The 6,845-nt window shown below is 41.1% G+C and overlaps 1 pseudogene across 1 annotated transcript; it reads right to left on the bottom strand.

Moving 5' to 3' along the window:
- Window positions 1-4,958: 4,958 nt before the first annotated feature.
- Window positions 4,959-6,821, bottom strand: LOC100948604 (annotated as a pseudogene). The gene has a single exon (XR_153327.3). The product of XR_153327.3 is annotated as a heterogeneous nuclear ribonucleoprotein F-like (transcript).
- Between the last annotated feature and the right edge of the window lie 24 nt (window positions 6,822-6,845).

Below are 6,845 nucleotides of genomic sequence, written 5' to 3'. Positions count from 1 at the left end.
CTTAAAGTTGAGTAGTGTCAGTCCTCTAACTTTGTTCTTCTCTTTTAATATTGTGTGGACTATTCTGTAAGGCTTTGGCCTCACTGCATAAACTTTAGAATCAGTTTGTTGACATTTATAAGATAACTTGCTAGGATTTATTTTTATTTTTTGAGACAGTGTCTATATTGCCCAGGATGTCTTGAACTCCTAGACTCAAGTGATCCTCTTGTCTTGGCCTCCTGAAGTGCTGGGATTATACAGGTGAACCAATACACCTGGCCTTTGCTGGGATTTTGATTGAGACTATATTGAATCTATAGACCACGTTGGAAAGAACTGAAATCTTGGCCAGGAGTGGTGGCTCATACCTGTAATCCTAGCACTTGGGAGACCGAGGCAGGCAGATTGCCTGAGCTCAGAGGTTCGAGACCATCCTGAGCCAGAATGAGACCTCATCTCTAAAAATAGCTGGGCATTATGGTGGGAACCTGTAGTCCCAGCTACTTGGGAGGCTAAGGCAAGACACTCATTAAAGCCCAAGAGTTTGAGGTTGCTGTGAGCTCTGACACCACAGCACTCTACAGAGGGCAACAAAGTGAGACTCTATCTCAAAAAAACACAAAAAAACAAAAAAGGTTCCACCCATAGCACAGTGGTTATGGTGCCAGCCACATACATTGAGAGTGGCAGTTTCGAACCTGGTCCAGGACAGCTAAACAACTACAACAACAACAACAAAATAGCCAGGTATTATGGCAGACGCCTGTAGTCCCAGCTACTTGGGAGGCTGAGGCAAGAGAATTGCTTAAGCCCAAGAGTTTGAGGTTGCTGTGAGCTATGACGCCATGGCACTCTACCAAGGGTGACACAAAAAAAAACTGTCTTGGTTATGTTGAGTCTTCCCACCTAAGAACATGGAATATCTTTAAATTTATTTGGTTCTTTGATTTCTTTCATCATAGTTTCACATGTAGTTTTCTGTCATGTATAAGAGGCCAGAACTTCCTTTCTGTATTTATTAGTACTTTGATCAGAGAAATCCAAAGTCTGCCATATTGGAGATGATCTAGAATTCAAAGCTGTCTCTTAGACTATAGGCTTCGAAACATTGGCTTGTCATGTTAAACCAGGTTTGCCCAGGAGGTAGAACTACAGCTGGAATAGCAAAGGTGCTAAGAGAGGAAACCTGTCCTCCTACCTGGCTTTTGTGGGTGAGAGATACTGACGTAGGCTCAGTGCCTGTGGCTCAAGTGGCTAAGGCTCCAGCCACATACAGCTAAGGTGGCAAGTTCAAATCCAGCCCAGGCCCACCAAACAACAATAATGGCTGCAACCAAAAAAAAAAAAAATTAGCTGTGCGTTGTGGCGGGTGCCTGTGGTCCCAGCTACTTGGGAGGCGGAGGCAGGAGACTCGCTTGAGCCCAGGAGTTGGAGGTTGCTGTGAGCAGTGAAGCCATAGCACTCTACCCAGGGGGACAGCTTGAGGCTCTGTCTCAAAAAAAAAAAAAAAAAAAAAAAGAGAGAGAGATACTGATGTAGATAATAGAAGGAATATATGGCTATCTCATCCTCATCAGGAAATTAGCTCTATGATTTGAGCTATGCCATAGGCATCAGAGTGCAAAGCAGGAACTTTGGCCACCAGCCTTTCCAACTGAGGATCCTGCAAAATCATTTGTGGGACTCTTAGTGAAGATAAGTCTCATACTCAATTGGAAAGGTCTATGAGCTGAGGTGGAAGGGAGCTGTGGAAATTTGAAAAAAAAAAAAGAAAAAAAGAAGGATTGGTGGGTATTCTGATGAGGTAGGCATATTCTTCATGACTGGAAGAATCTTGCTTGGTTGATTTGGTGATTGTTGTTGCTGCTATTGCTTCTGCAATTTGAATCACCTGCTCCTGAACCAAACCTGGGCATGTGGGAAGAAGGAAAATTGTGGTCTGTTCATGGAGTAGACATTTGAGGAAACAAAACAAACATGAAAACAGCTGGATTATAATCTTCATGTCCTCCTCTCTGAGTTCCATAACACTGTGTTCTTCACTGTTGACTGTGGTAAGTTAAGTTTCCAAGTTAGTTTCATCTGCAGATTTTTTTTAGGTTAATGTGAGGGTACAACTAGGTTACCATATTTGCATTTGTTAGGTAGAATCCCTCTTGTAGTTGTGTCCTGAACCCAAAAGGTGTGCCATATACCCTTACATTGTGCCTGTTAAGTGGGACCACACCAATCCCTTTCCTTTCTTCCCTCCTCCCCTCTTCCCCTTCGCTCATCTTTTCCCCCCAACTTGAATTGAATTGAGTTTTTCCTCTTATGTGAACGTGTTCAGTCATAAAAAAAAGATGAAGACTTTACATGTTTTGTATTAACCTGAATGAAGTTGAAACACATTCTTCTTAGTAAAGTATTGTTAAGAATGAAAAAGCAAATATCCAATGCACTCAATAGTAATATGAAATCAGTACATGATCTAATACACGCCATCTGCAGATTTTTATCTGAGAATGTGGTGTGACCAACAGAGCCAACAAAGTCTACAACTCTTCATATTATTTGTGAGTGAATGTGGTTTTGTTTTTTTTTTTTTGTTTTTGTTTTTGTCTTTGACAGGAAGTATCACTCTGTCACCCAGACTAGAGTGCTATGATATCAGCCTAGCTCACAGCAATCTCAAACTCCTGGGTTCAAGCAATCCTCTGGCTTCAGTCTCCCACGTAGCTGAGACTGTAAGTACCCACCACTATATCCTCTAACTTTATCGATTTTCTCAAGCTGGTCTCCAACTCCTGACCTCAAGCGATTCTCCTACCTTGGCCTCTCAGAGGGCTAGGATAACAGATGTGAGCCCCCATGCCAATCTGTGGTATGTTCTTGATGCTTCTTCCGTATTGTGGAACTGGCTAGACCTTGTGGTATCAAGAACATGCTGCAATCACCTGTGTTGTTGATCAAAGTGTGTGGCTCATGAGTCACAAAGGAGACTCTGTTCATCAGAGGTGCAGGACTAGCTGGATCCTGTGGTAACAGCAAGTCCATGTTGGAATAATTAATATTGATAAAAGAGTCTGGTTGAGGATTCTCTGAGAGCATTCTGCTCATCAGGGTTTTTGAAATCTGTTATGAATCCCCTTGAAGCATCCATTTTCAATCTTGCTTGGTGTGTCTCTCTGGATATGCAGTTTCTTCAGTGTTCTCATATAGATATTGTATATATTTTGTTATATTTACACCTAAGGATTTCATTTGGGGGGCACTATTGTAAATAGTATTATATTTTTTATTTCAAATTCCACTCTTTCTTTGCTGGTAGATGGGAAAGTGATAGACTTTTTATACTTACCTTATATCTTATGACCTTGCTATAATCATTTATTAACTACAAGAGGGTTTTTTTGTTGATCCTTTTGGATTTTCTACATATAAAATCTGCATATAAAAACAATATCATTATATTCTTCTCCATCAGCATACCTGCTATTTCCTTTTCATGTCTTATTGTGTTGGATGAGTTAGATGGGACTTCCAGTATAATGCTGAAAAGGAGTAATGAGAAGTGACATTCTTGCCTTCCTCCTGAAGTTCATTCTTTTTTTTTGAAACAGAGTCTTACTTTGTCACCCTTGGCAGAGTGCCATGGCATCACAGCTCACAGCAACCTCAAACTCCTGGGTTTAAGCAATTCTCTTGCCTCAGCCTCCCAAATAGGTGGGACTACATGCACCGACCACAATGTCTAGCTGTTTTTTTAGAGACAAGATTTTGCTCTGGCGCAGGCTGGTCTTGAACCTGTCAGCTCAGGCAATCCACCCACCTCAGCCTCCCAAGTGCTGGGATTACAGGCATGAGTCACTGTGCCCAGCCTGAAGTTCATTCTTTTTTATTCCAAGTGTCTACTGTATGAATATTTCATAAATTGTTTATCCATTTTCCTATTGATGAACTTGTGGACTGTTACCCATTTGAGGTTCTTATGAATGAAGTTCCATGAATTTTCTTACATGTCTTTTGTGGACATGTTTTAATTTTGCTTAGGGAAACTCCTATGAGTTAAATTCCTAGGGCTTAAGATAGATGAATATTTAATATTATAAGAAGCTGCTTTCCAAAGTAGCTGTACCACATCATGCTTCCACCAGCAATGTATGAGAATTTCAACTGTTCTGTGTGCTCACCAGCATTTAGGTCTTTCAGTCTCTTTTAACTTGGTCATTGTAGTAAATGTATAGCAATATCTTATTGTATCTTTCCCTCCCCCCAAAAGGAAGGGGTTGCCAGTCAAATATTGAGAAGCCAGAAGAGCAAAACAAACAACCAACTCCCCCAAAAAAACATAGACAAGTTTTTATTGGGATATTTAAGTTTTTATTGAGATTTATGTATCATACAATTCATTCATTTAAATTATACAAGATGGCCTATATTCACAAGACTGTGCATCCATCTCCATAATCAATTTTAGTTCATTTTTATACCTCAAAAAGAAACCTTGCATTCCTCAATCATCACCCATCCCCCCAAGATTCTCCATCCTCCCTCCAAGCCCTGGGCAGCTACTAACTATTTTCTATCTCTGTAAATTTGCAATTCTGGACATTTCATATAAATGGAATTGGACTACGTGTGTTCCTTTGTGACTGATTTCGTTTACTTAGCAATACATATATATTCAAGATTCTTGATGGATGTGTTACTTAGTTCAATGTAAGCATTTCAAATTGTATACAGAATCAGTACCCTGAACCCCATAAATGCATCAATCTACAATGTTATGATTTAATAAAAAATAATTTTTAAAAAGATTCTTTTATGCTGTAGTCAAAGAATTTACCACATTTTATTATCCATTAGTCAACTGATAGACATTTGGGTTGTTTCTACTTTTTGGCTATTATGAATAATGCTGCTATGAATATTCGTTAACAATTTTCCTGTGTGGACATATATTTTTATTTCTCTTATTTTCATTTTTTTTGTGGAAAAATCTTTATTTTAAGAAAAAAATTTAGTTAACAAAAAAATTTAACAAGTTTCACTTAGCAAAATACACCCCAAAGGAAATCACAGTACAAAGAAAGTTTTAAGTCAAGGCCTCACCAATCCCTGCAGTATTAGTATTGTGTCTTAATTCTCAAAACTAACTCTTAAAAAGCTTAAATTTAACCTAAAAGATTTTAAATGAAAATAAACTAGAATGAACATGAGAAATATTTCTTTTTGAATCAGGGAGCTAGCACCTTTGAGTTTTCAAAAAAAGCATGTCTCAACAGTGTGTTCACTGCGATGTAGTGGCAAAAGGTCCATATTTAACATACTTAAACTACTTAACCTCAAATAACATCACTCTAAAGTATACTACCAGAATGTTAATTGGGAAAAGCTGAAAATAGTTTTAGTTTACTCAATATCACATGCTAGAAGAAAAGTTTGCATGAGAAAACACTGAAGAGGTAATTTTTTTGATCCAGATTTCACAAACTCATGCTGCAAAACGGGTCCCCACAGCTTCCTCTAGAGTTATAACTGCTCTTCATTGCTTGTTGGCTGCCTGTGAAAATTTGATTGAAAAAAGTTAAATGTTCCTACAAAACTAGTCGTACCCACCCATGCTGTACTGCCCGCTGTAGGCAGCCCCGTAGCAGCCACTGACTGACTGGCTCTCCAACCCACTGTAAGTGGCCTGGGCTGCTGACACGCCATGCCTTGCATCACCTGGCTGCTGTATGCTGCACTGCTGGCCCCTGTTGTTGAATTCAAGAAGAGCTCTATGAATCTGTGCTGCATGTTAGTCCTGTCTTTCGACATTGTTGCCACAGCCTCTTCGTGAGTGGCAAACTCTACATCTGCTTGGCTGGTCACTCTTCCATCTGGGCCAATCTCGATATGCATTCTCACAGGGTTGAGTGGAGAGAAGAAGTTGTAAATGTCATTCTCACGTCTCTATGTATGGCAGCCCCTTCATGTGGTGCAGTGCCCAGTGGTGCTCTGCACTGCAAACTCACCATCTCCATATCTGTGGTCATACATCCCAGAGAGACAGTAGCTGAGGTCTCTTCCAAATAGGTCAGTGGTGAAGCCGTAGCCATCGCTGAGGCTTCTGTACTTTTTATAGCCACTGTAGCCTTCACTGTAGGCACCAGGCTACATCCTATCCAGGCCGGCTTGCTTCTACCAATGTATCTCCTAACTGTGCCAGGGCAGTCACAGGGCCCTGGCCGCTGCACAGACAAGAACTTTAGAGGGAGATCAGAGTATGACCTAACTTCCTCCTGACTGCTCTTGAACACTTCTATATATCTGTGCCCTATCCTCTCCTTGTGCTTCCCCAGAGCCTTCTCAGCTAACTCCTGGGAGGCAGACTGTACAAAAGCTTCCCCTGTTATCTTGCCCTCAGGGTCCACAGGTAATGTGATCCCGTTTGGCATGATTTCCAACCGTGAGAAGAACTGGACAATTTCTTCCTTTGTGAATCCAAATGGGAGTCCTCGATGTCCGACGAAGCCATCGTTGGCGCTGTCAGCACTCTTGGGACCACTGTGCTTCAACACACAATCCATCTTGGTTCTGTGGGACTTGAACACCTCAATGTACCGGTGTCCCATGCTTTCCCTGTCTTTTTTCAGGGCCATTTTTACATCATCTTCTGATTCAAGTTCAACAAAAGCCTCACCACTCTGCCTGCCCTCTCTAGTGTAGATGAAGTGGACACCTGTGGTCCCATCACGAATTGTGCAGTTGGAGAGGAAGTTCTGCATGTCTTCAATAGAGCAGGGCCAGGGTAGGCCACGGAGCTTGACCACAAAACCTTCACCTCCCTCGGGGCCCAGCATCATTGACACTTGGTAGGGCACTGATTTTTTTTTTTT

The sequence above is a fragment of the Otolemur garnettii genome, unplaced genomic scaffold (genome assembly GCF_000181295.1).
Source record: "Otolemur garnettii isolate 467f Iridium unplaced genomic scaffold, OtoGar3 scaffold00021, whole genome shotgun sequence".
In the NCBI taxonomy this organism is placed as follows: Eukaryota; Metazoa; Chordata; class Mammalia; order Primates; family Galagidae; genus Otolemur; species Otolemur garnettii.
Note: the sequence above shows the minus strand (reverse complement) of the source record. Positions and strands in the feature narration are given on the sequence as shown.